This window comes from Ranitomeya imitator, chromosome 3, assembly GCF_032444005.1.
Source record: "Ranitomeya imitator isolate aRanImi1 chromosome 3, aRanImi1.pri, whole genome shotgun sequence".
Classification (NCBI taxonomy): domain Eukaryota; kingdom Metazoa; phylum Chordata; class Amphibia; order Anura; family Dendrobatidae; genus Ranitomeya; species Ranitomeya imitator.
In genome coordinates, this window is record NC_091284.1 from 134,398,624 (window position 1) to 134,426,115 (window position 27,492).

Below are 27,492 nucleotides of genomic sequence, written 5' to 3' on the forward strand. Positions count from 1 at the left end.
ACCCTTACATTGTGTTGTGACTTCCAGACTGTGGAGCAAACACTAGAGAAATCCAGCAGATCACAAACTTATGGAGACCAACAGGAGCGGCGCCGGGAACAGATAAAGACGGCAGCTGGTAAGTATGAGACTAGGGGAAGGGAACTTAGATTACTACCACCTCTCCAGAGCTGAAATAACAAAAACATCTTTGGATTCATCACATTGTCATGGCATTGTCACATTGTCATGGATTATTATAAACAGAAGTAACAATCCTGGTGCGATCAGAGCCTTACAATGATTTAGGAATAATAATATTTATGCCTTTTATGTCCATAATTCCTGTTTATTCTGCTGTTCTTAACAACAGAGATAGAAACAAACAAGTAAGATGACAAATAATGAGAAGAAGTGAGCATCAACAAACAATGGAGGGCCCTATTGAAAACAGGTGTGGTCCTTTAATGAAAATTTGTCATCATTAATTTATATCCTAAATGGATGGCATGTATATAAAGGTGCTCTAACGCTGAGTACATCCTTATCTTCCTTGTAGAAATCTGTTTTACTGTTTTAGAGAAATCTATAGTTGAAATTGTATGCTAATGAGTCAGAAGTGCAGTGGGCGGGCACTGCACGTCTAGCTTTCCTACTTCTCTCCTTCTAGTTTTCCTACTTCTCTCCCGCAGGGAATAGGGAGATGAGAGAAGGACAAGCTTAACTCACACAGACCGGACACTCAGACCCGTGGTACTACTAATCTAAGTTCCCTACCCCTAGTATTATACTCACCAGGCACCTCCTTTATCCTTTATTGGCGCCGTTCTGGTCATCTTCTGCAGGTTGTGACCTGGCAGATTGCTCCATTGTTTGCTGGGAGAGCCAGAAATCCTAACTCAATATAAGACTACTAGATGGTGGCCCGATTCTAACGCATCGGGTATTCTAGAATATGCATGTACACATAGTATATTGCCCAGCCACGTAGTATATTGCTCAACCACATAGTATATTGCCCAGTCACGTAGTATATTGCCCAGTCACGTAGTATATTGCCCAGCCACGTAGTATATTGCCCAGGCACATAGTATATTGCCCAGCCACGTAATATATTGCCCAGGCACGTAGTATATTGCCCAGCCACGTAGTATATTGCCCAGTCACGTAGTATATTGCCCAGTCACGTAGTATATTGCCCAGCGACGTAGTATATTGCACAGCCACGTAGTATATTGCCCAGTCACGTAGTATATTGCACAGCCACGTAGTATATTGCCCAGTCACGTAGTATATTGCCCAGGCACGTAGTATATTGCCCAGGCACGTTGTATATTGCCCAGTCACGTAGTATATTGCCCAGTCACATAGTATATTGCCCAGCGACGTAGTATATTGCACAGCCATGTAGTATATTGCCCAGTCACGTAGTATATTGCACAGCCACGTAGTATATTGCCCAGTCACGTAGTATATTGGCCAGCCACGTAGTATATTGCCCAGTCACGTAGTATATTGCCCAGTCACGTAGTATATTGCCATGTCACGTAGTATATTGCCCAGCCACATAGTATATTGCCCAGCCACGTAGTATATTGCCCAGTCACGTAGTATTCAGCACAGAGCCACGTAGTATATTGCCCAGTCACGTAGTATATTGTCCAGTCACATAGTATATTGCCCAGCCACATAGTATATTGCCCAGTCACGTAGTATATTGCCCAGTCACGTAGTATATTGCCCAGTCACGTAGTATATTGCCCATCGACGTAGTATATTGCCCAGCGACGTAGTATATTGCCCAGTCACGTAGTATATTGGCCATTCACGTAGTATATTGCCCAGCGACATAGTATATTGCCCATCGACGTAGTATATTGCACAGCGACGTAGTATATTGCCCAGCGACGTAGTATATAGCCCAGTCACGTAGTATATTGCCCAGTCATGTAGTATATTGGCCAGTCACGTAATATATTGCCCAGACACGTAGGTATATAACACTGCCCAAGCAGTATTTAGCAGTGTCTGCACCATATCCCTGTTAAATAAAATAATTAAAATAAAAAATAGTTATATACTCACCCCTGGGATCCAGCGAAGCTGTGCGATGCGGCTGCCATCTTCCGTTCCCAGGATGCATTGCGAAATTACCCAGAAGACTTAGCGGTCTCGTGAGACCGCTAAGTCTTCTGGGTAAGTTCGCAATGATTCTCTGGGAACGGAAGATGGCGGCCGGCGTGAGCGCATCGTCCGACGATGGAAGGTGAGTATAGCAGGTTTTTAGTTTTTTTATTATTTTTAACATTACATCTTTTTCCTATTGATGCTGCATAGGCAGCATCAATAGTAAAAATTTGGTCACACAGGGTTAAAAGCAGCGGTTACGGAGTGCATTACCCGCGGCATAACGTGGTCCGTTACCGCTGGCATTAACCCTGTGTGAGCGGTGACCAGAGGGGAATATGGAGCGGGCGTTGACTGCGGGGAGTATGGAGCGGGGAGTATGGAGCAGGTGCCGGGGACACTTACTGCGCCGCGGGGAGTATGGAGCGCTGAGCATGGAGCGGGTTGCAGGGGACACTGACTGCGCCACGGGGAGTATGGAGCGGGGAGTATGGAGCGGGCGCAGGGGACACTGACTGAGCCGCGGGGAGTATGGAGCAGTGCCGGGGACACTGACTGCGCCGCGGGGAGTATGGAGCAGGGAGTATGGAGCGGCGCTGGGGACACTGACTGCGGGGAGTATGGAGCGGCCATTTTTTTCCGGTCCGTGCCCATCGCTGATTGGTCGTGGCTGTTTTGCCGCGACCAATCAGCGACTTGGATTTCCAGGACAGACAGAGGCTGCGACTAATGAATATCCGTGACAGACAGACAGACAGAAGGACAGATGGAAGTGACCCTTAGACAATTATATAGTAGATGAGAGCCAGAGCAAGGTCAGAATGAGGGTCACAAACTTGAATTATGAGCTTGTGACCGTTAATTCTGACTTCCGGTCAGTCAGAAGCTGCAGTCACAAGGTGGCTTTGTGGGAGTGCAGTGGCACCGGGAAGAGCTGAAGATGGCGACTGGTAAGTATAAGACAAGGGGCAGGGAACTTAGATTAGAGGTACCACTCCAGTGGTGAAATAAAAAACAAAACAATGAAGCGATGCTTTAAAAAGTGGCGTGTGTTTGGATTAATGAAACTCTATGGCCCATGTGGTGCAGCAGTGTCCATGCTATGCAGTGATGAGGCAGTGACCTAGGAAAATTCAAAGTAAACGTAGGTTTAATGTCCAAAAACGTGCAAACAAAAGAAATGGTATCCTCCGGATCGCAGCAGGGAAACAAAACAGTTCATAAATGCATCCAGTTGCCGAGGATGACTGCACCACCGTATTACGCTGCAGGGTGCCAGGAGTTCGCTCCACTGGGCTCTGTGTTCCCTCACACAGGCAGAGCTGTCTGCTCTACACCATGCAAATTCCACACTGACACGCCAACCCTCTGCTGCAGGGATGTCGTACAATAACCTATGGCCGTAGGCCACTTGCAAGACCCGGCCGGGAGGAAATGGACCGACCCCACTTCCTTCCTGCAGTCCGTTTCAAAAATAATAGCCCATACCGGCTTTTCCTGAACAATGCCCAGGCCAAATAGCTTGCCCAGGTCCACGCTTACTCTTTTTTTGCCCCGTGACTCACAAGCGTCCTGCTGTGTCCACAAGGCACTCCAGCAGATCTAAAATGACGCCGTCCGAATCCTGGGGAATACATATCGACCCTCGCATATGACACAGGTCACTGCCTCACAGCCAGAAAAACGAGAAAAAAACGGACAGCATTAGGACGTGTCACACGGTTGTGTGAATATTGCCACGTAATGATATAACGCTTAAACCTTATCTGTATTATGTAAGTATTAACGATAATAGTGTGAAGCTCAGCACTGATAAATAGCTTCATCATACATTCATGATAGAAAACCATTATATATTATAATAAAAACTATTCCAAGATTCAGTTCCTGGACCCTTTGACACCCCTATACTGCAGCATAACAATAGTTTCCGTTATCATGAGACTATAATGAGACTATACAATCCAGTGTCAGGTTACATGCTGCACACTCCTGGCTCAGAGGTTAGAGCTACTCATCCTGCGAGGTGCGCAGTGGGAGCGCTGCACTGTAGGACATTATTATTATTACTATTATTATTTTTTATTTATGCTTTTTTTTGCTTAGAGCCGATATCACTCTCAATACTCAGGTGCAGCGAGACCCGGCAGCCGCTGGCAACGCAGAGCTCCAAGTGCAACAAACTATATTTAGGAAGAACAAGTCACTGCTATGAAAGGAATTCCTTTTACACTTTAGCTACCAAATTGGGTTTATCTGCCAGCCCAGAAGCAGCTCGGAGAACAAGGCAGAGACAAAGCTCTTCAGAAACATATGTATCAGCTGCCCTGGAAGCACCCTTGGCAAGATAAGAACGAAAGTCAAAAGTAAAGACCCCCGTCCCACTCTCCTCCTGGGGAAATAAAGTTCTGCAAGGTAAGAAAGATATTTACGTTTTCTTTCATTTATTTTTATATTTATATTTACGTTTTGAGAATCTTCGCAAACGCCTATACACATCACTTTGGACTATGTTACCACTATAGATATATTTACTAATACTATGATTGAAGTAGAAGTATGGGGGCAATCTCCGATCTATCAGAATAAAGTTCGCTTATTAGGGGTTGTTTCATCCTTTAGTGTTGGAGCATGTTCTTATATAAAACCTTTGGCGTACAGAAGGGGTACACTGCTCATCTGGATGGGGGTCTTATGGATCAGATATATACATAAGATCGCGGTCATAGGGCACCTGATGCACGTCATCCCCAGCCCCCAAAGACATTGCCCCTACTAACATATCTCAGGCACTGGATCTTAGGAAAAAATAATAGTATAACGTATCTATGACCACTTTATAGAAGTAATTGGGATATTCTGCTTGGGGAATATCTGCAGAGATCTCCAAGGTTTCTTAATTCCTGACTTGTGCCCGGTTAATAGTTCATTAGTACAATGGATAAAGGGGTCCATGTTTATAATGCTGATCATGAATGTTAAATCTAAAGGATTTTGGACTCAGAGCAGAAAAATAAACTAGGTCAATTCTTACTTAGTTCACATGCTTCAAAGTAGTTCAGCTCCTGGAAAATGAAATTATATTAACTCTTTGTTGCCGGCTTAAAATAAAAGATCAGAGCCTTGTTCTTCACTTTGCCTTGGGTTACAGTGGGACATTAATTCCCGATGTAATACAATGTGTATTTGTCTTTGCTAGAGAACAGTGGCAGCCTATCCAGCTCACCTACATATTATTATGGACTGTTTATTACATATACCGTAAATTGCATTCTGCATGAGAAAAGTTTATCCTGAACGTTAATCCAGTCACATGGTCTAAAAAGCTACAGAGACCTGTCTTTGTGTTCAGGACATCAACCATGACTGTAAAACGATTACTTTAGTGAAGATACACAATTTGGTAAATGAAAACAAACTTTATTCCATGCGTATTAGCATTATCTATGCTCACGGACTTAGTTAGCTGTAAGTTAAAATATTAAAAAGGGTTTTATGCCCCCCGCTGCTGGGCTTGTGCCGTCATTGGCTCGTACCGACTCCCTCAGCGGAGCCACTGAATTTAATGGTTGGCTGCAGCAGGGTTGTGGAGTGCACTGTAGTCATTAAGTCACCGATACAGCCTGCAAACAAAAACGGCAGAACTGGATCCAGGGACGACAACCTCTTTTTATTATTTCAACCTATTGGTGTAGGAGAAAGAACTCTATTCACAGAAAATCAGCTTTAAAGGGAATCTGACAGCAGGTTTTATTACCTCATTTGAGAGTAGCATAATGTAGGAAAAGAGACCCTTAATCCAACGATGTATCACTTAGTTTGCTGGGTGCAGCCGTTCTGACACAATCAGAGTTTTTAGATTTATCAATGCAGCAGAGCTGAGAAAGCTGCCCCTGCCCACACCACAGCTAACCCCACCCAGACCAGGCTCTCCATGTACAATGTCTATAGACAGTGAGGTGCCTACACAGAAGGGGCAGAGTCGGACGAAGAGGCACGTGCTGCTGTATCTCAGACCTTGATAATCACCAGGTGATGAAACGTTCAATCTCAGTAACAGGCATGTGACACATCATTGAAATATATGTTTTAACCCCTACCTCATGCTGTCCTCAGATTACAAAGCAAACTGCTGACAGATTCCCTTTAATGCTATGTTCCCACAATGAGAAGTTAATATTTGATGAGTTTTCAGTGTTGCAGGTTTTCTGTAGCATTTCTGCTCCTATTGTCTCAAATAGGTTACTCGCCCTTTTTTATTGCATTTTTTTGTGCATTTTTCATACATTTTTATTGTGCTTTTGACAATGCAGTTTTTGACTCTTTTTGGTTTGTCATATTTTAAATAAAGCTGCTTTGTTTTTGATACTTCCTGGATTTGCCAAAACTTTATTGATACAATCATGTGCGGATTACTTGCATTTTTAGTGCGTTTCAGCTACGGAAACTGACTAAAAATGCAGATATGTTTTTTACCTGCATATTTCCTGCATCTAATGCAAGTCTACTTAGAATATCTGCACATAAAACTCAGCGTACCCTCAAGAGAAATTGACATGTAACAGATTTCAAGCAACGACCGCAGTGTTTGAAATCTGTCAAGTACAGCGGACGTTAGAATTATATAAATCCCACCCACTTTGCTTCAACTGTAAGATTGTGTTTTTTGCGCAGCAAAAATATGAAGTGTCAAAAGTTCATCAAAAACTCATCTTGGAGACTTAATCTAATGGTTGCAGCCAAACTTGCCCCCTTTAAGGTATGTTCCCATGTTGTAATTGTTGCAGAGTTTTCAGAACATAAAACAACGGTCAAATCTGCATTTATAAATAGCCTCTGTTTGAAGACTTCCATTGAAGTAGAACTCACTACCTCTCGTGGTAGCCTGTTCCACTCATTGATCACCTTCACTGTCAAAAAGTTTTTTCTAACATCTAATTTGTATCTTCTCAATTTCAGTTTCATTCCATTTCTTCTCGTTTTTCCACGTGCAATTGAGAATAAGGATGATCCCGCTACACTGTGACATCCCTTCAGATATTTGTAGACAACTATTAAGTCTTCTCTTAGTTTTCTTTTTTGCAAGCTAAACATTCACAGATCTTTTAATCGTTCCTTGTAGGACATGCCTTGCAGTCCTCTCACCATCCTGGTAGCTCTTCTCTGAACTTTCTCCAGTTTTTCTATGTCTTTTTTAAAATGTGGTGCCCTGCCCAGAACTGGACACAGTATTCCAGATGAGGCCTGAGCAAGAAGGAGTAGAGGATGATAATTACTTCATGTGATCTAGACTCTATGCTTCTCTTAATACATCCTAGAACTATTTGCCCTTTTTTGCTGCTGCATCACACTGTTGACTCTTGTACAGTCTGTGATCTCTTAGTATACCCAAGTCTGCCATGCTGTGAATTTCATAACCTTAAAGCAGCACTCCCATCAAAATTTGTATCCTCTTAATATATTGCAATCATCATATTATACAGCACTGTGTACTTAAAATTGCTCATTTTGCCTTTCTACCCTACTAATTCTTCTCTTTTCCATTAGGTCTATGACATCACGTGATTAAAAACTGACTAGCTGAATCCTTCTAAGCTCTATGTATAAACAGTAGGTCAATTTTCGGTGCATGACTCATGAGTCACTGCAAAAGTCACTAGCAGGGGGGAGGAGGGACCAGATGTGTCAGGAGTTGAAGAGGGGAATGTTAAATGCAGGGACAAGAGACTTCCTGTTTCTACACAGAGCAGAGAAAAGAGAAGATTCAGCTGGGTAAACAGGCAAAATGAGCAATTGTACGTATACAGTGCTATATAGTATGATGATTGCAATATATTAAGAGGATAAAAACTTTGATGGGAGAGTTTCTTTAACCCCTTCCCGACCTTTGACGCCACGTAGGCGTCATGAAAGTCGGTGCCATTCCGACCCATGACGCCTATGCGGCGTCATGGAAAGATCGCGTCCCTGCAGATCGGGTGAAAGGGTTAACTCCCATTTCACCCGATCTGCAGGGACAGGGGGAGTGGTAGTTTAGCCCAGGGGGGGTGGCTTCACCCCCTCGTGGCTACGATCGCTCTGATTGGCTGTTGAAAGTGAAACTGCCAATCAGAGCGATTTGTAATATTTCACCCATTATAACGGGTGAAATATTACAATCCAGCCATGGCCGATGCTGAAATATCATCGGCCATGGCTGGAAATACTAGTGTGCCCCCACCCCACCCCTCCGATCGCCCCCCCACCCCCCCGATCTGGCCGGTACACTGCTCCGGCTCCCCTCCGTCCAGTGCTCCGCTCCCCCCCGTGCTCGTGTCCGCTCCCCCCGTGCTCCAATCACCCCCCCGTGCTCCAATCACCCCCCCTGCACTCCGATCCACCCCCCCCCCCCGTGCTCCGTTCCACCCCCCCGTGCTCCATTCCAGCCCCCCCGTGCTCCGTTCCACGCCCCCCGCGCTCCGTTCCACCCCTCCCGCGCTCCGATTCCCCCCCCCGTGCTCCGATCCCCCCCCCGTGGTCCCCCCCCACTCTATCATACTTACCGATCCAGCCGTGGTCCCGTCCGTCTTCTCCCGGGCGCCGCCATCTTCCAAAATGGCGGGCGCATGCGCAGTGCGCCCGCCGAATCTGCCGGCCGGCAGATTCGTTCCAAAGTGCATTTTGATCACTGAGATAGATTATATCTCAGTGATCAAAATAAAAAAAATAATAAATGACCCCCCCCCCCCTTTGTCACCCCCATAGGTAGGGACAATAAAAAAATAAAGAATTTTTTTTTTTTCCACTAATGTTAGAATAGGGTTAGGGTTAGGGGTAGGGTTAGGGGTAGGGTTAGGGTTAAGGTTAGGGGTAGGGGTAGGGGTAGGGTTAGGGTTAGGGGTAGGGTTAGGGGTAGGGGTAGGGGTAGGGTTAGGGCTAGGGTTAGGGCTAGGGTTAGGGTTAGGAATGTGCACACGTATTCTGGTCCTCTGCGGATTTTTCCGCTGCGGATTTGATAAATCCGCAGTGCTAAACCGCTGCGGATTTATGGCGGATTTACCGCGTTTTTTTCTGCGCATTTCACTGCGGTTTTACAATTGCGATTTTCTATTGGAGCAGTTGTAAAACCGCTGCGGAATCCGCACAAAGAAGTGACATGCTGCGGAATGTAAACCGCTGCGTTTCCGTGCAGTTTTTCCGCAGCATGTGTACAGCGATTTTTGTTTCCCATAGGTTTACATTGAACTGTACACTCATGGGAAACTGCTGCGGATCCGCAGCGTGTGCACATACCTTTAGAATTAGGCTATGTGCACACGGTGCGGATTTGGCTGCGGATTCGCAGCAGTGTTCCATCAGGTTTACAGTACCATGTAAACATATGAAAAACCAAATCCGCTGTGCCCATGGTGCGGAAAATACCGCGCGGGAACGCTGCGTTGTATTTTCCGCAGCATGTCAATTCTTTGTGCGGATTCCGCAGCGTTTTACACCTGTTCCTCAATAGGAATCCGCAGGTGAAATCCGCACAAAAAACACTGGAAATCCGCGGAAAATCCGCAGGTAAAACACAGTGCCTTTTACCCGCAGATTTTTCAAAAATGGTGCGGAAATATCTCACACGAATCCGCAACGTGGGCACATAGCCTTAGGGTTAGGGTTGGAATTAGGGTTGTGGTTAGGGTTAGGGGTGTGTTGGGGTTAGTGTTGTGGTTAGGGGTGTGTTGGGGTTAGGGTTGTGATTAGGATTATGGCTACAGTTGGGATTAGGGTTAGGGGTGTGTTGGGGTTAGTGTTGGAGTTAGAATTGAGGGGTTACCACTGTTTAGGCACATCAGGGGTCTCCAAACGCAACATGGCGCCACCATTGATTCCAGCCAATCTCGTATTCAAAAAGTCAAATGGTGCTCCCTCACTTCCGAGCCCTGACGTGTGCCCAAACAGTGGTTTACCCCCACATATGGGGTACCAGCATACTCAGGACAAACTGCGCAACAATTACTGGGGTCCAATTTCTCCTGTTACCCTTGTGAATCTAAAAAAATGCTTGCTAAAACATAATTTTTGAGGAAAGAAAAATGATTTTTTATTTTCACGGCTCTGCGTTGTAAACGTCTGTGAAGCACTTGGGGGTTCAAAGTGCTCACCACATATCTAGATAAGTTCCTTGGGGGGTCTAGTTTCTAAAATGGGGTCACTTGTGGGGGGTCTCTACTGTTTAGGCACACCAGGGGCTCTGCAAACGCAACGTGACACCCGCAGACCATTCCATCAAAGTCTGCATTTCAAAAGTCACTACTTCCCTTCTGAGCCCCGACGTGTGCCCAAACAGTGGTTTACCCCCACATATGGGGTATCAGCGTACTCAGGAGAAACTGGACAACAACTTTTGGGGTCCAATTTCTCCTGTAACCCTTGGGAAAATAAAAAATTCTGGGCTAAATAATTATTTTTGAGGAAAGAAAACGTATTTATTATTTTCACGGCTCTGCATTATAAACTTCTATGAAGCACTTGGGGGTTCAAAGTGCTCACCACACATCTAGATAAGTTCCTTTCAGGGTCTAGTTTCCAAAATGGGGTCACTTGTGGGGGGTTTCTACTGTTTAGGCACATCAGGGGCTCTGCAAACGCAACGTGACGCCCGCAGAGCATTCCATCAAAGTCTGCATTTCAAAACGTCACTACTTCAATTCCAAGCCCCGGCATGTGCCCAAACAGTAGTTTACCCCCACATATGGGGTATCACCGTACTCAGGAGAAACTGGACAACAACTTTTGGGGTCAAATTTCTCCTGTTACCCTTGGGAAAATTAAAAAATTCTGGGCTAAATAATTATTTTTGAGGAAAGAAAACGTATTTATTATTTTCACGGCTCTGCATTATAAACTTCTATGAAGCACTTGGGGGTTCAAAGTGCTCACCACACATCTAGATAAGTTCCTTTGGGGGTCTAGTTTCCAAAATGTGGTCACTTGTGGGGGGTTTCTACTGTTAAGCCACATCAGGGGCTCTGCAAACGCAACGTGACGCCCACAGAGCATTCCATCAAAGTCTGCATTTCAAAACGTCACTACTTCACTTCCGAGCCCCGGCATGTGCCCAAACAGTGATTTACCCCCACATATGGGGTATCAGCGTACTCAGGAGAAACTGGACAACAACTTTTGGTGTCAAATTTCTCCTGTTACCCTTGGGAAAATAAAAAATTGCAGGCTAAAAGATCATTTTTGAGAAAATAATTTTTTTTTTTATTTTCATGGCTCTGCGTTATAAACTTCTGTGAAGCACTTGGGGGTTCAAAGTCCTCACCACACATCTAGATTAGTTCCTTTGGGGGTCTAGTTTCCAAAATGGTGTCATTTCTGGGGGATCTCCAATGTTTAAGCACACAGGGGCTCTCCAAACGTGACATGGTGTCCGCTAATGATTGGAGCTAATTTTCCATTTAAAAAGCCAAATGGCGTGCCATCCCTTCCGAGCCCTGCCGTGCGCCCAAACAGTGGTTTACCCCCACATATGGGGTATCAGCGTACTCAGGACAAACTGGACAACAATATTTGGGGTCCAATTTCTCCCATTATCCTTGGCAAAATAGGAAATTCCAGGCTAAAAAATCATTTTTGAGGAAAGAAAAATTATTTTTTATTTTCATGGCTCTGCGTTATAAACTTCTGTGAAGCACCTGGGGGTTTAAAGTGCTCAATATGCATCTAGATAAGTTCCTTGGGGGGTCTAGTTTCCAAAATGGGGTCACTTGTGGGGGAGCTCCAATGTTTAGGCACACAGGGGGCTCTCCAAACGCGACATGGTGTCCGCTAACAATTGGAGCTAATTTTCCATTCAAAAAGTCAAATGGCGCGCCTTCCCTTCCGAGCCCTGCCGTGTGCCCAAACAGTGGTTTACCCCCACATATGAGGTATCGGCGTACTCGGGAGAAATTGCCCAACAAATTTTATGATCCATTTTATCCTACTGCCCATGTGAAAATGAAAAAATTGAGGCGAAAATAATTTTTTTGTGAAAAAAAAGTACTTTTTCATTTTTACAGATCAATTTGTGAAGCACCTGAGGGTTTAAAGTGCTCACTAGGCATCTAAATAAGTTCCTTGGGGGGTCTAGTTTCCAAAATGGGGTCACTTGTGGGGGAGCGCCAATGTTTAGGCACACAGGAGCTATCCAAACGCGACATGGTGTCCGCTAACGATGGAAATAATTTTTCATTCAAAAAGTCAAATGGCGCTCCTTCCCTTCCGAGCCTTACCATGTGCCCAAACAGTGGTTTACCCCCACATGTGAGGTATTGGTGTACTCAGGAGAAATTGCCCAACACATTTTAGGATCCATTTTATCCTGTTGCCCATGTGAAAATGAAAAAATTGAGGCTAAAAGAATTTTTTTGTGAAAAAAAAGTACTTTTTCATTTTTACGGATCAATTTGTGAAGCACCTGGGGGTTCAAAGTGCTCACTATGCATCTAGATAAGTTCCTTGGGGCATCTAGTTTCCAAAATGGGGTCACTTGTGGGGGAGCTCCAATTTTTAGGCACACGGGGGCTCTCCAAACGTGACATGGTGTCCGCTAAAGAGTGGAGCCAATTTTTGATTCAAAAAGTCAAATGGCGCTCCTTCCCTTCCAAGCCCTGCCGTGCGCCCAAACAGTGGTTTACCCCCACATATGAGGTATCAGCGTACTCAGGACAAATTGGACAACAACTTTCGTGGTTCAGTTTCTCCTTTTACCATTGGGAAAATAAAAAAATTGTTGCTAAAAGATAATTTTTGTGACTAAAAAGTTAAATGTTCATTTTTTCCTTCCATGTTGCTTCTGCTGCTGTGAAGCACCTGAAGGGTTAATAAACTTCTTGAATGTGGTTTTGAGTACCTTGAGGGGTGCAGTTTTTAGAATGGTGTCAGTTTTGGGTATTTTCAGCCATATAGACCCCTCAAACTGACTTCAAATGTGAGGTGGTCCCTAAAAAAAATGGTTTTGTAAATTTCGTTGTAAAAATGACAAATCGCTGGTCAAATTTTAACCCTTATAACTTCCTAACAAAAAAAAATTTTGTTTCCAAAATTGTGCTGATGTAAAGTAAACATGTGGGAAATGTTATTTATTAACTATTTTGTGTCACATATCTCTCTGGTTTAACAGAATAAAAATTCAAAATGTGAAAATTGCGAAATTTTCAAAATTTTCGCCAAATTTCCGTGTTTATCACAAATAAATGCAGAATTTATTGACCTAAATTTACCACTAACATGAAGCCCAATATGTCACGAACAAACAAACTCAGAACCGCTAGGATCCGTTGAAGCGTTCCTGAGTTATTACCTCATAAAGGGACACTGGTCAGAATTGCAAAAAACGGCAAGGTCTTTAAGGTCAAAATAGGCTGGGTCTTGAAGGGGTTAACAATGGTCAATGTAAGCTGCAGATTTTCTCTACAGTGTATGAATGAGATTTCTCTGCTTCTGTAATATGCAGTATATATTCAACGTGCAAATTTGCAAAAGAAAATCCACTGTGTATTCAGCCTGTGGGTACATACCCTAATAGTAATATTACATTTAATTTAAAGGGTTTTTCCATCTATTTTTATTTTTAAAAACAGGCCCATCGTGGTTTAAAAACAAAGGGATTGAATGTATTCACCTCCTGCTCGTTCACTGCTTTTCCATATTGCTTCCAGGGTCCCCCTCAGATTTCCTTGCTTTCTCGATTTCCGTGAATACTGCAACCAATCATTGGCTGCAGCAGTGATAAAAAAAGAATGGACAGCCATTCTAATCAATGCTTTACTAGTGTGTTGGTTTGCAATGTTAAAAGCGGAGGGTTAATTTTTCTGACACATTTGTCCACTGTTTCGTTTGGGGGAGGAGGGTTTGTACAGTACTGAAGGCACTAGCTAAACATTGTTAGGGCATCTCATGGTATACCTGAGGTTATTAAGATGGAATGTAAAAATCAATTCTTCCCAAAATGCGGACACCAATTCAAAGTACTTTCTGTTGTGGTTCCTTGCCAATTTCTCTGATTAATTTCCATTTTTCCTTTTATAAATGTACACTGCTTCAACTGAAATGGAAACCTAACTTTTGCCATTGTATTAGGTCTACTTTACTATTCAGTATTATCACAAACAGCAGCTTTTCCTGGAGGCAGGTCCAAGGGATCCAACCACGAGAGACGATGGTCAGAGCGAAGTACACATGACTGGATGCAAGCAGATACAACCATTGTTTTCAGACAGAAATACTGGTTCATCAGGTCTTAAATAAGCAGCCAGAATTGATTCATCTCAGTCAAGCTTTAATATATTTTATAACAAAGTTTTACTGTTATGGCTCCCATACAGCTCGCTAATTAAAAAAAGATGGATCCATGCAACACCTACAACTGTACTATGAGAAGGTAGAGGTGGACCTCGTTTTTGTACAGACTAATATTATGCTATTTTGCACCTTGAAAAATAACATTTATTAAAAAGGTGAAGTTTGTTAAAGGGACATTTTACTTTACATCATCTGACTTTTTATTTAGCCTAGGACTTCTCAAACTTTTTCTACTTGGTCCCCACCAGACATACAAAGATAATCCAAGGCCCTCACTCAAAAAAAACCCAAGATGATAGCTGTACTTTACCTTATGTAGCCATGATCCATGCTCAAGTATCTCTAAACTCTAGAAATTGTTACAACCATACGAAAGATCTGTGCAGAATATGATCATCAAATCTGCCTCATAAAAGTACATTTTTACATACCGTTATGGAAAATTGTATTTACTTGATGGGCATCGTTCCACTAAGCATGATCTACCATCCTTCGAATTACAGAACTCAAAATAATTAATTTCCAAGTCAGAGTAGAGATCAGCTGCAAAGAGCATCTCTGTCTCTCCCTGGAGGACCCAGCAAGTTTGACTTTTGCATAAAATGCTCTTTGATTTTAGGTATAATGTGTAATTTCACCTGTGGAGGCACTGCAGGAAATGTAATCACTTGTAATGTGCCAGTTGCCAGGCTTACCCTGGAGGGGCTTAACTAATTGAGTACCTGGTCTTCACTAGAGTCTCTGATGGCAAGTATAGTCTTGGGCCATTAGGGAAGTCACCAGGTACCACTCCAGGGCAGTTCCCTGGACTTGCAGCAGCTGACCAGCGAGTCAGAGGCACAGATACGAAGCATAGAGGGTGAAACCAGAGATGTGGTGAGACAGCCAAAGGTTGGGGTGGGCAGAACAGGTTCAAAATACGAAACTGGGTCAGGAGCAGAGACATCAGACTAAATGAAAAAACAAGCCAGTTGGTAACAAAAGGGACAGAACAATAAAGCACCTTGGCAGAAAACTAGTGATAAACTGCAGCTAGGTCCTAAGGTCATGCAAGGTGTGGAGGGAGGAGCTACCTAATATATCCACTGCTGGCAGGGGATAGGCCAGGGAAGAAAAACTCTGCAGGACAAAGTGGTTTTAAATTCCTAAAGAATCCTGCCACTCCTCCCTATAGCTGGGTGGAGATTCTCCAGCAACGGGAGGATGTAACAGTGCTGGAAGTGGGCAAGAGGCAGCTCAGCGAGATGGTCTTACACTGGGAGCAAGGAGCAGAGCGATTCACGCAGTGAGTAGGAGAGTTCTTACAAGCTGTACATGTCACCGGCATGACACAGGTTACAAGTGATCACCCATTGATTTCATGTAAAGAGAGATCGGCTAAAATCAATGGAATGAAACCTAAACATTATTACTGTATATAACGAATTACTAGAAAGAATAGTCACCTATAGAATGATAGCAAAGGATTACTGTAGATAAGTAAACACATCTCTGATGAGATCTACAGTCACCCCAATTACAGAACACAGAATAAATCAAACACAAGAAATTCTATCCCCATACATTTGCATGAGACATCTTTGGCAGCAGTCACGGCCTTGAGCCTTGTATATAGCTTTCTATCATCCAGGTACTTGCATGAAACTGGAGCTTTCAACATTCTTGTAAAAGCGAACAATAGGCAATGTTAGGTCCAGCAACAAATTCTCCAATTGGATTCAAGTCTAATTTTTGAAGATTGCCATTGCTGTGTGCTGCAGCTATGATTTTATGGTCAAAACTATTAAGCATCCTCACATTATAATGTTTTACATCGGGGATTGAATGCTGTTAAAATCTAAAAACATCAATATGTTTTAGTAAAAAAATTAGTCTGTAGTTATCTTAGTTTCAGAGAGGGAAAACAGAGATAAGCTTTACTTGTGTAGGGCACAAATCTAAATCTACCTTCACACATAACGATTTAGTTAACGATATCGTTGCAACGCCACGCTTTTTGTGACGTAGCAACGATCCCGCTAACGATCTCGTTATGTGTGACAGCAACCAACGATCAGGCCCCTGCTGGGAGATCGTTGGTCGCTGGGGAGTGATCAGGACCTTTTTTTGGACGCTGATCACCCGCTGTCATCGCTGAATCGGCGTGTGTGACGCCGATCCAGCGATGTGTTCACTTATAACCAGGGTAAATATCGGGTTACTAAGCGCAGGGCCGCGCTTAGTAACCCGATGTTTACCCTGGTTACCATTGTAAAAGTAAAAAAAAAAAAAACAGTACATACTCACATTCCAATGTCTGTCACGTCCCCCGACGTCAGCTTCCCTGCACTGACTGTCAGCGCCGGCCGTAAAGCAGAGGTTCGTTACTTTTACAATGGTAACCAGGGTAAATATCGGGTTACTAAGCGTGGTCCTGCACTTAGTAACCCAATGTTTACCCTGGTTACCCGGGGACTTCGGCATAGTTGAAGACAGTTTCAACGATGCCGAAGTCTTTCCCCGGATCGTTGGTCGCTGGAGAGAGCTGTCTGTGTGACAGCTCCCCTGCGACCACACAGCGACTTACCAACGATCACGGCCAGGTCGTATCGCTGGTCGTGATCGTTGGTAAGTCGTTTAGTGTACCTTAAGTAAAGGATCATTTTCACTACACTAATCATGAACGATCATCTTGCCATGTAAACAGGTTGCCGATCACTTGATGAAGGAGCAAAATGATGCATTGTTCTGTGCAAACAGGAATTGCACTGCCAAGAACTATGGCAGCCTATGTGCACTGAGCGATCTAGTATGCAGTGCGCATCCTTTACTTCGGTCTGCCTGTGTAAATAGGCATTCAAACAACGTCAATTGGTAAAAGTTTACCAATCCGTGGTCTCATGATGCCGACGGTCAGTCCATGTAAACAAACCTTAAGAAACAGTTGGGAATAATACTAGTAATTCAAGAATATTCACATGGAATCTGTCATAACAAACCTCAGTCTGCCTTTGAATCAGAAACACAAGCCTTCTAGGCTTACAGCAGATTGTAGAGATGCTCTCTTGGGTATAGAGGCTTATATTAAGTTGTAGGTGCTCTATTGGGTATATAGTTAATGAGCCTGTAAGTGTATTGTTCTGGAAAAAGGAAAAAATGATAGAAGCACTTCTTTAAGGTAGTGTGTGTGTTCTACTTGGTAGGAATATTAACAAATGTATTCATATGCTCACCAGTATAGGTTGCTTTTATTTGCATACAACTCTAACCATAGCCACATTGCCATATTGATATAAGGCTGCTCCTCCCAGGTTGCCCTTAATAAATGCTAGTTTATCTATAGGGAACACCTACATGTATGTTTGTTTCTCTTTCCAATTCTTCAGTCACGGGGAATATCTATATAAGGTATGTGCACATGACGTCTTTTAGATGCCGGCAGATCCACCAGGTTTTGCTACAAGAACACAATTCTGTAAAGCGCCAACATAGTTCTTCCTGAATCATCTTCTTTGATGTCATCTTGGTTGTTTTTGCCGTGGATTTACCTTTTGTGTCTTTTTTTCCTATTTGTTTGTATAAAATGGTGAGCGGCTTCAGACCGCCTGAAGAATGGACCAGTCACTTCTTTTAACCACTTGACGTCTTTGGAAACGTGTGACGGTTAAAAGAAGTAGTGAAGACTGAACATGTGCACAACACATCATTTTTACATAGCAATATATGTTCATTCTTTTTCACCTACCTTTATTGCTTTTTCAAGCAGGTTATAGAGTGTACCCACCTGAAAAAGAAGCTGTGCAGTCATACCCAAAAGTTGTTCTCCATTGTGAAACAGTCATTTGTCCTTTTTTTTAAAATAATTTTTCCCTTTTTGCATACTCGCATAAGTGCTTTGGGCACAGTCACACAGCCAAGACTACATGAGTTAGTAGCAGCTTTGGTTGGGTCTGCTGAGTGGATTAATAATCTTGAGATCCAACAGGACAGTTTTGGACTGCCACCTTTGCCATGACTCAAACAAGAGAAAGAAAAAAACAATGTAGGTAATAAATAATTTTGTTTAAGAAAAATTGTATCACAAAAATACATGAATACAATAAAATAAGTTAGAGTATGTGACACAACTAGCTTAAAATTATATAGGTGGGGTTTTAAGCCAACATGCATGACCACAAGGTCATACTAGCACCAAAATATGTTCTTCTCGCCCCTAAAACCCTTCCCCTCCATAAAAAAGAATTCACATTCCTTGTAAACTTATACTGTATAATCTAATGACTACCAATCTAATAAATACAGTATGGCAGCTTGAATTGGTGTGAAACGGTTTGAAGGACCCAGTCCAGTGGTGAGGTCAGTAATCTCTGGCCACTGGCCGATAGCCATGAGAACCACCTCCCAACATCCATGACTCTTCTCTTAATTATTTGGTATGGCGATACATTACACGTTCATCTGTATTTGGTATGGCGATACCTTACACGTTCATCTTTATTTGGTATGGCGATACCTTACACGTTCATCACGCCACAGCACCTGATGCTCTTCAGAAGACAAGCTAAATCTGCCATAAGGTAGAAGGCAGTTCATAGGGCTCCTGTCCAATTACTGATTTGGCCGCTGGTCTGGGTCCTGCAAATCAACTTGCTCCAACTGTAAAGGTGGATGTGTCAGAGTTGTATGGCTAATTTAAAATGTGGTATCAGTGAATGACTACAACAGCCTGCAGGATAGCACAGCACAGGGCACATCTGATGCAACCCCCCAACTCCACCAGACTGACACACATGCCCATGCCATAGCTACAAACTGGACTCACAACATCAACAACAACATCAACACATCCGCCAACATTGCAACAAGCACATACGGCGCATCACCTGGTGAAGACTCACTAGCACACACTCAGTGCGTGTTTGTGCCGAGCACGGTAAAACAACTAGAAAGCTGTTATATATAAATATATGGGCAAAAAATAAATATATAAATGAATGCACAGAAAGATATTGCATGAATATATGATACATATATGGTGACATAACTACATAATGCAATAATGAAAAAGTATATTGATTGTATGCAAATCTGAAAAATCCCTCCCATATATACACCACTGAACAAGACAAATAATTTCAAACATCAAAACTGGGCCAAGAACCTGGATTGTTGAGAGTAACTCTTTGCAGAGCAGATTGATGTGCCCATAGATAGATGAGTAATAAGTACAGACATCCACTTCTCTTCAGAAGCCAGCAAGTTGGAGGTGGGGTACTGCTATGATCTGGTATTAAAGATGAGCTAGTTGTACCTTTTTGAGTTAAACATGGACTCAAAATCTAAACTAAATTCTTTTGCAGGAAAAAGAGATAGTATGCATCTTAGAAAACTATCATTTTTTTGCATGACAGTGCTCCCTCACATGCATCGAAGTCTCCAGCGCTTGGTTTTCTTGCCCCAGTCTTGACGTTTCCACTTCGGTGTCTGGTTCACTTGTGGTCGGGTTTCAGCCTTCCGAACTTCGGCCATGTCTCTGAGCACTGAACACCTTGTACTTCTTGGTACTTCAGGGATCTGGCAGTCTGGAATATGGCAGCACTGGAGGATAATGGGTTCTTGATCGCTTCACGTTTAATACTTCTGAAATCTTTGGCAGTTAATATGCATTTTTTTGTGTGCTTTTTTTTCTCAACACGTTTTTTGTGGACCTGTTGACTATTTGCAGCAAAACTTTTATTTTGATCCCGCATCCCTCTATAAGACTTATAACAATTTTTGACTTTTCATAGTCAGTTAAATCTTTTTTTGGGCTCATTTTGTCTGAAGAAAACAAGATGCCTAATAATTCTGCCCACCTTGGTAAAGGGTGATGATATCTTAAGCCACACTTTCCTTATTACACAAATACACATCACCTAATCTGTTTCATCCAATAAGCAGTCAAGTTTATACAGCTTGTAGTTGTAAATTCTGATGATATGGTCAAAATGCTCACTTGCCTAATAATTCTGCACACAGTGTGTGCTCCGCTTTGCAGCTACTTCAGTTCTGGTAAAGTTTTTCATAAGATTTTGGAGGCATTTTGACCATTTATTCAGAAACTGATGTTGGGTGAGAGGACCAGACTTTCAATCTTTATTCTAGTTCATCCAACATGTGTTCGATGGGGTTGAGGTCATGGCTCTGTATGGCCAGTCAGGCTCTTCCACACCAATTTCACCCAATCATGCTTTTTTAGACTTTGCTTTTTGTTCTGGAACACAGTCATGCTGAGACAGTAAGAATCTTCCTCAAATCTTCCCCACAAAGTTGTAAGCATACAAGTGTCCAAATTGTCTTCTTATGCTGAAGTATTAAGATTTCACTTCCTTGCAACTTGAAGGCCTAGTCCAACCCCTGAAAAATAGAAGTAAGGTAGGCAAAGTTCTCCTGCCCAAATCCAGACTTGTGCATCAGACTGCCAGGTATATCATAAAGTGATACCATATCGCCAATCCACAGAACCGTTTTCACCTGTCTCATGGCTGCATATTTTACATCCCTGCATCGACGCTTGGCATTGTGCTTTATGGTGTAAGGCTTGCATGCAGCTGCTCAGCCATAGAAACCCATACCATGGAGCTCCCAGTGCATAGTTTTTCTGCTGATGTTAATGCCAGAGGAGGTTTGGACTCTGCACTCATTGAGTCAGCAGAGCGTTGGTGACTTTTCTACACTTTTGTTCCAATTCATCAAGTCTGACGTTTGGAATACCTATCATCATGAAGAGTGCATTGGATTTAGATTAGTAGAGTGCATTTTAATAAATTTGGCACATTTTTCATCTGCTTATGTGCTACCGCAGGAAATGTACTCCATTCAGAGACTGGAGTACATTTTGAGTGGTCATTTATGCCCCTTTTGAATTCATGAGATGCAATTTAGCCACGATTTAAAACATTGGTGGAGTTGGCCACGACTGAAGTAAAAAAATTTAAAGCTGCAAAATTTTTGTGCAGCTATCTAATATATAATTGCCTGGAATACTACTTCCTGCAATTTGTGCTAACTTCCGTGGCTTTGTCCGGAGCTAATGTCCGGAGCTAATGTCCGGAGCTAATGTCCGGAGATTAATTGCCTAGAATACTACTTCCTGCTATTTCTGCCAACTTCCGTGGCTTTGTCCGGAGCTAATGTCCGGAGCTAATGTCCGGAGCTAATGTGCGGAGATAATGTCCGGAGCTAATGTCCGGAGCTAATGTCCGGAGCTAATGTCCGGAGATAAGTGACGTCAACAGTGTCCAGTGTCTGATTGGTTGCCGCCTGCTGCGAGCGACCAATCAGAAACGTGCCGTACTGTGACACACTCTGCCCGCCATTTTGGTGTGATTTTTGAATTTTTACCTCACAGCAAGTTTCTACTGCGTGGAGGCGGGCCCAGTGACGTTGCTCTTCAAGCTCCTGCCGAATTTCGTCAAAAAAATGATAATACCATTTACCAAAACTATATATATTTAGTTGTGAAGTGGTTCAGTGACATTTTCACACCAATTTTGAACTTTTGTTTGGTGTTTTCTCCATATACTACCTATTATTTTTGTTCTTTCTTACTATTATTTATTAATTGTATTATTCTTACATTTGAATAAATAAAGTATATATGGATTCTAGACTCCCGATTCTTTAGAATCGGGCTGCCATCTAGTGAGTTTCATAAACATTTTTCGTAGTGGATGCTTTCCTGAAACGGAAAGTACTTGCAAGCAGCATAATACAAAGAATAGCAGGTTTACCCAGAATCCTTTGCAGTAGGCGGAGCTATGCAAATCATCTCTTTCCACCCCTGTCTAATCCACAGCGCTTGGAATCGCCAAGCGTGCAATGCTGCGGATTAGTTTCTAAATTTACACAGCCAACCAATTCCTACCTGTGGACACGTGTTTCGGGCTTTAGGCCCTCATCAGCACAGGGCTGGAATTGGTTGGCTGTATGGAGTGGGGCTCGGTGAGCAAGCGATACATACATGCTAGCCACCTTAGGGAGAGACCCAAGTTGGGCTAAATGTAGCGGGACGAAAGAGACCGAAAAGCCCTCTACTTAAAGGAAATACATAGTGGATGCTTTCCTGAAACCTGCTATTCTTTGTATTATGCTGCTTGCACGTACTTTCCGTTTCAGGAAAGCATCCACTATGTATTTCCTTTAAGTAGAGGGCTTTTCGGTCTCTTTCGTCCCGCTACATTTAGCCCAACTTGGGTCTCTCCCTAAGGTGGCTAGCATGTATGTATCGCTTGCTCACCGAGCCCCACTCCATACAGCCAACCAATTCCAGCCCTGTGCTGATGAGGGCCTAAAGCCCGAAACACGTGTCCACAGGTAGGAATTGGTTGGCTGTGTAAATTTAGAAACTAATCCGCAGCATTGCACGCTTGGCGATTCCAAGCGCTGTGGATTAGACAGGGGTGGAAAGAGATGATTTGCATAGCTCCGCCTACTGCAAAGGATTCTGGGTAAACCTGCTATTCTTTGTATTATGCTGCTTGCAAGTACTTTCCGTTTCAGGAAAGCATCCACTATGTATTTCCTTTAAGTAGAGGGCTTTTCGGTCTCTTTCGTCCCGCTACATTTAGCCCAACTTGGGTCTCTCCCTAAGGTGGCTAGCATGTATGTATCGCTTGCTCACCGAGCCCCACTCCATACAGCCAACCAATTCCAGCCCTGTGCTGATGAGGGCCTAAAGCCCGAAACACGTGTCCACAGGTAGGAATTGGTTGGCTGTGTAAATTTAGAAACTAATCCGCAGCATTGCACGCTTGGCGATTCCAAGCGCTGTGGATTAGACAGGGGTGGAAAGAGATGATTTGCATAGCTCCGCCTACTGCAAAGGATTCTGGGTAAACCTGCTATTCTTTGTATTATGCTGCTTGCAAGTACTTTCCGTTTCAGGAAAGCATCCACTATGTATTTCCTTTAAGTAGAGGGCTTTTCGGTCTCTTTCGTCCCGCTACATTTAGCCCAACTTGGGTCTCTCCCTAAGGTGGCTAGCATGTATGTATCGCTTGCTCACCGAGCCCCACTCCATACAGCCAACCAATTCCAGCCCTGTGCTGATGAGGGCCTAAAGCCCGAAACACGTGTCCACAGGTAGGAATTGGTTGGCTGTGTAAATTTAGAAACTAATCCGCAGCATTGCACGCTTGGCGATTCCAAGCGCTGTGGATTAGACAGGGGTGGAAAGAGATGATTTGCATAGCTCCGCCTACTGCAAAGGATTCTGGGTAAACCTGCTATTCTTTGTATTATGCTGCTTGCAAGTACTTTCCGTTTCAGGAAAGCATCCACTATGTATTTCCTTTAAGTAGAGGGCTTTTCGGTCTCTTTCGTCCCGCTACATTTAGCCCAACTTGGGTCTCTCCCTAAGGTGGCTAGCATGTATGTATCGCTTGCTCACCGAGCCCCACTCCATACAGCCAACCAATTCCAGCCCTGTGCTGATGAGGGCCTAAAGCCCGAAACACGTGTCCACAGGTAGGAATTGGTTGGCTGTGTAAATTTAGAAACTAATCCGCAGCATTGCACGCTTGGCGATTCCAAGCGCTGTGGATTAGACAGGGGTGGAAAGAGATGATTTGCATAGCTCCGCCTACTGCAAAGGATTCTGGGTAAACCTGCTATTCTTTGTATTATGCTGCTTGCAAGTACTTTCCGTTTCAGGAAAGCATCCACTATGTATTTCCTTTAAGTAGAGGGCTTTTCGGTCTCTTTCGTCCCGCTACATTTAGCCCAACTTGGGTCTCTCCCTAAGGTGGCTAGCATGTATGTATCGCTTGCTCACCGAGCCCCACTCCATACAGCCAACCAATTCCAGCCCTGTGCTGATGAGGGCCTAAAGCCCGAAACACGTGTCCACAGGTAGGAATTGGTTGGCTGTGTAAATTTAGAAACTAATCCGCAGCATTGCACGCTTGGCGATTCCAAGCGCTGTGGATTAGACAGGGGTGGAAAGAGATGATTTGCATAGCTCCGCCTACTGCAAAGGATTCTGGGTAAACCTGCTATTCTTTGTATTATGCTGCTTGCAAGTACTTTCCGTTTCAGGAAAGCATCCACTATGTATTTCCTTTAAGTAGAGGGCTTTTCGGTCTCTTTCGTCCCGCTACATTTAGCCCAACTTGGGTCTCTCCCTAAGGTGGCTAGCATGTATATAAACATTTTTCAACATTTCAAACAGTTTTTTTTCACTTGAATTCTGGCCAAAAAGTTTGATGAATTGGTCTCTGTGTGCATCCACATTCAGCTCTCCGCTCTGTAACTTTACTTGAGTCCCACTTCATGGCTGATTTCATGTGGTTGCACTTTTCAATAATACCAATTATCATTATTATGGAGTATTTAGGAGGGAAAAATTGTCACACACTGACTTATAACAAAGGTAACAACCTAATAAGTGTGTAAAGGCCGACTGCACGGCTAAGTGCTGGACTTTATACACTTGTGGTCATGCGACCGTATGAAAACCTACATTTAGTGAGCCCCAAAACTTTTGCCCATATAGTGTAGGTCTTTACTTTACTAGGTCGGATGTACCATTAATTAATAAGTACAGAAATTTGGACTTTTTCAAAATAATAAAAAAATATTGCTCCCAAATCAGATCCTTTTAGCTTTGAAAGTTTATGAAATGATGGAGCAGATGGCAGCGGGACAATAGGCTTGCATGGAGGAGTCATTAATGTGGTTATTGCAATTCATTCCATCCTAAACCTATTTATTTTACACAACCTCCTTCAGTTTATCATTGACATAAGTCAACACAGGTGCAGATGTTTTCCATAGAGTTTGATAATGTCTATGAAAATGGCGTTGTTTATTTTCTTGATCAAATATCCCAAAAGGCAAAAAAACCACACACAAAATAAACATGTAAATAAACCACGTCTTCTATGCAAAACAAATAGGCCTATAGATCTACCATATTACACTCAAAAGCATTGTTATCCAAGATGTTAATCTGCAAGAAATAATACAAAACTTTCCCATGAAATAATTAGAGAAGGATGTTCTGAGATCTAACATTTGGAAAAGCACAGATAGAAAGTTTCTTATGGCAGAAACTTGCTCCCAAACTAAGAATATGGTGCTGCCAGCAAAGGTCAAACTGAGCTAAGTGATGAATACATTGAACGTTATTTTTTGGATCATGTTACTCACACCAGGCCCAGAAGGGAAACTTTGCTAAGTCACTGCTATAAAAAGCCTGAGGAGTAAGTGTTTCTTCAACGGAGAAACAAGACGAGATTCTCAATGATCTTTAAGACTGACTTATATTTCACTTCATAGTAACATGATGTGGGCGGCTATGATAAGCAGTGTACCCACTAGGCTGAGTAGAAAGTCAAATGTAATTAAGGAATTCCCCTATAAAAGTAGGTCTGAAATTCTGTTTGTGCCATATTATGCCTAAAACAATATTTTGGGTGTCAGGTGAATTAAGAACCAAAAAATGCTGATTATGTATAAGAAGGTGTGCCATAAGAAACAAGAATCCTCCGTACTGTGGCATTTGAGCAAAAAGACTGCTATCTACCGTCCAAGCAGGAACAACCGGAAGAGGGAGAGTTTAAGGAGTGAAGAATTTAGATGAAACACCAGGTTAGGTGACCTTGATGATGCAGTTCGCCAATAATAAAGGCCAGCTCACCAAAACAGGAGTGGTTTTGGTGCCAAGTAAAGGAACAGGCAAGACATGCGTCAGTGGTAACTCTGAGGCTGAAGTGACAGGTCGTGGCAGAAAGCCTGTGGCGCACCTAAAAGCAGAATCCAGATGCCGCCAGATGAGTTCCAGGACTTAGACTATGCCGGTCAAGGGCATAAAACCAGACCTGCGCCATTCAAGATCTGGAGTCTAGATTTTGCCGGTCAAGGTCCAAAAAGCAGACATGCGCCGATCAAGAACTTGAGTCCAGTGTACACCAATCCAGAGTTGGGTTCCAGCCCTCATCTCAACGGGTACGAGAGACATCCACTGGGAGGAGGCTCCACTCATGGATGGAAGCCTGCAGTGGTGATTTAGAGGCATGAGTGAGCTTCCAGCCCTGACGTACAGTACACGTGTTGATCTGGGCTAGTACAAAGGGTGGTGGCCGGGTAAAGCAAAGACAGCCCAGCCAGCCTTGTTAGACTTTGTCAGGAATACTTGCGCCCTAGCAGGAAAAAAACAGAGACCCCCGCTAGGGCCTGTGCTAGAAGAAGCGATAGTGCTGTAGCCTATATTCATCATGATTATCACCCTTGCCAATAGTTAAAGACACATACTATGAGAGACTGGTAAAACAACTAAAGCAAACAGGAGGACTCATTGTATATCGGATATTGTATATTTCATGTTGTAATCATCCTGTTTTTTCATTCACCGTTGATATAATTGCTATAATTTCATGCCATATCAAAAAATAAATAATTTAACTGGTGACTTCTACCTTGTTTTCTTCTGTGCGTTGCATCCAGTCACCTGCTTACATATGAACAAATGGGAAAGCGAATATTCACCTTTATTGCTACTGTATGTTGTTTTTTCTGTCTAAATTTTGCACTAATAAATTTGCTCTAAATCTGCATAGAAATAGATTTACAAGAGAACATTTAGCTTCGATCACATACCACTGGATGTAGTTTATTGCATGTTATCTAAGGCCGGGGTCCCACTAGCGTATCACATCCATTGTAAGGACATCGGATCTGATATGCTAATGACACTCGGCTCCTGCTCTGCTGCGAACAGGAGCAGAATGTCAGTGGTCTGTGCTCCTATCTTCACGCATGAGTGGATTACAGCACAGCTGCGGAGGATATGGAGAAATGTATTTCTCCATCTCTGCTGCCGGCATTGACGGGAATCGCCCTGCACTTGAGTGATATCCAAATTTGGCATGCAGTTGCAGCATGCTGCAATTTTTTTCCTCTCCAATCATGATCCAATTGGACCAGGAAAAGAAACCCCCACTGAGAACACAAGCATAGGATTGAATTGGTACAAATGCAATCAAATTTTTAATCGGATAGTATTCATCCAATTTAATTCAAGTGAGAACGAGCCCTTATTGATTAACCCCT

At 43.2% G+C, this 27,492-nt stretch overlaps 1 protein-coding gene across 1 annotated transcript in view; it reads left to right on the forward strand.

Moving 5' to 3' along the window:
* The first annotated feature begins 4,110 nt into the window (after window positions 1–4,110).
* Window positions 4,111–27,492, forward strand: part of SMPX (small muscle protein X-linked) — a 135,518-nt gene continuing 112,136 nt past the window's right edge. Inside the window, exon 1 of the mRNA XM_069761475.1 lies at window positions 4,111–4,521. The gene's annotated coding sequence lies outside the window, so the exon portion shown is untranslated. The remainder of the gene's footprint in view (window positions 4,522–27,492) is intronic.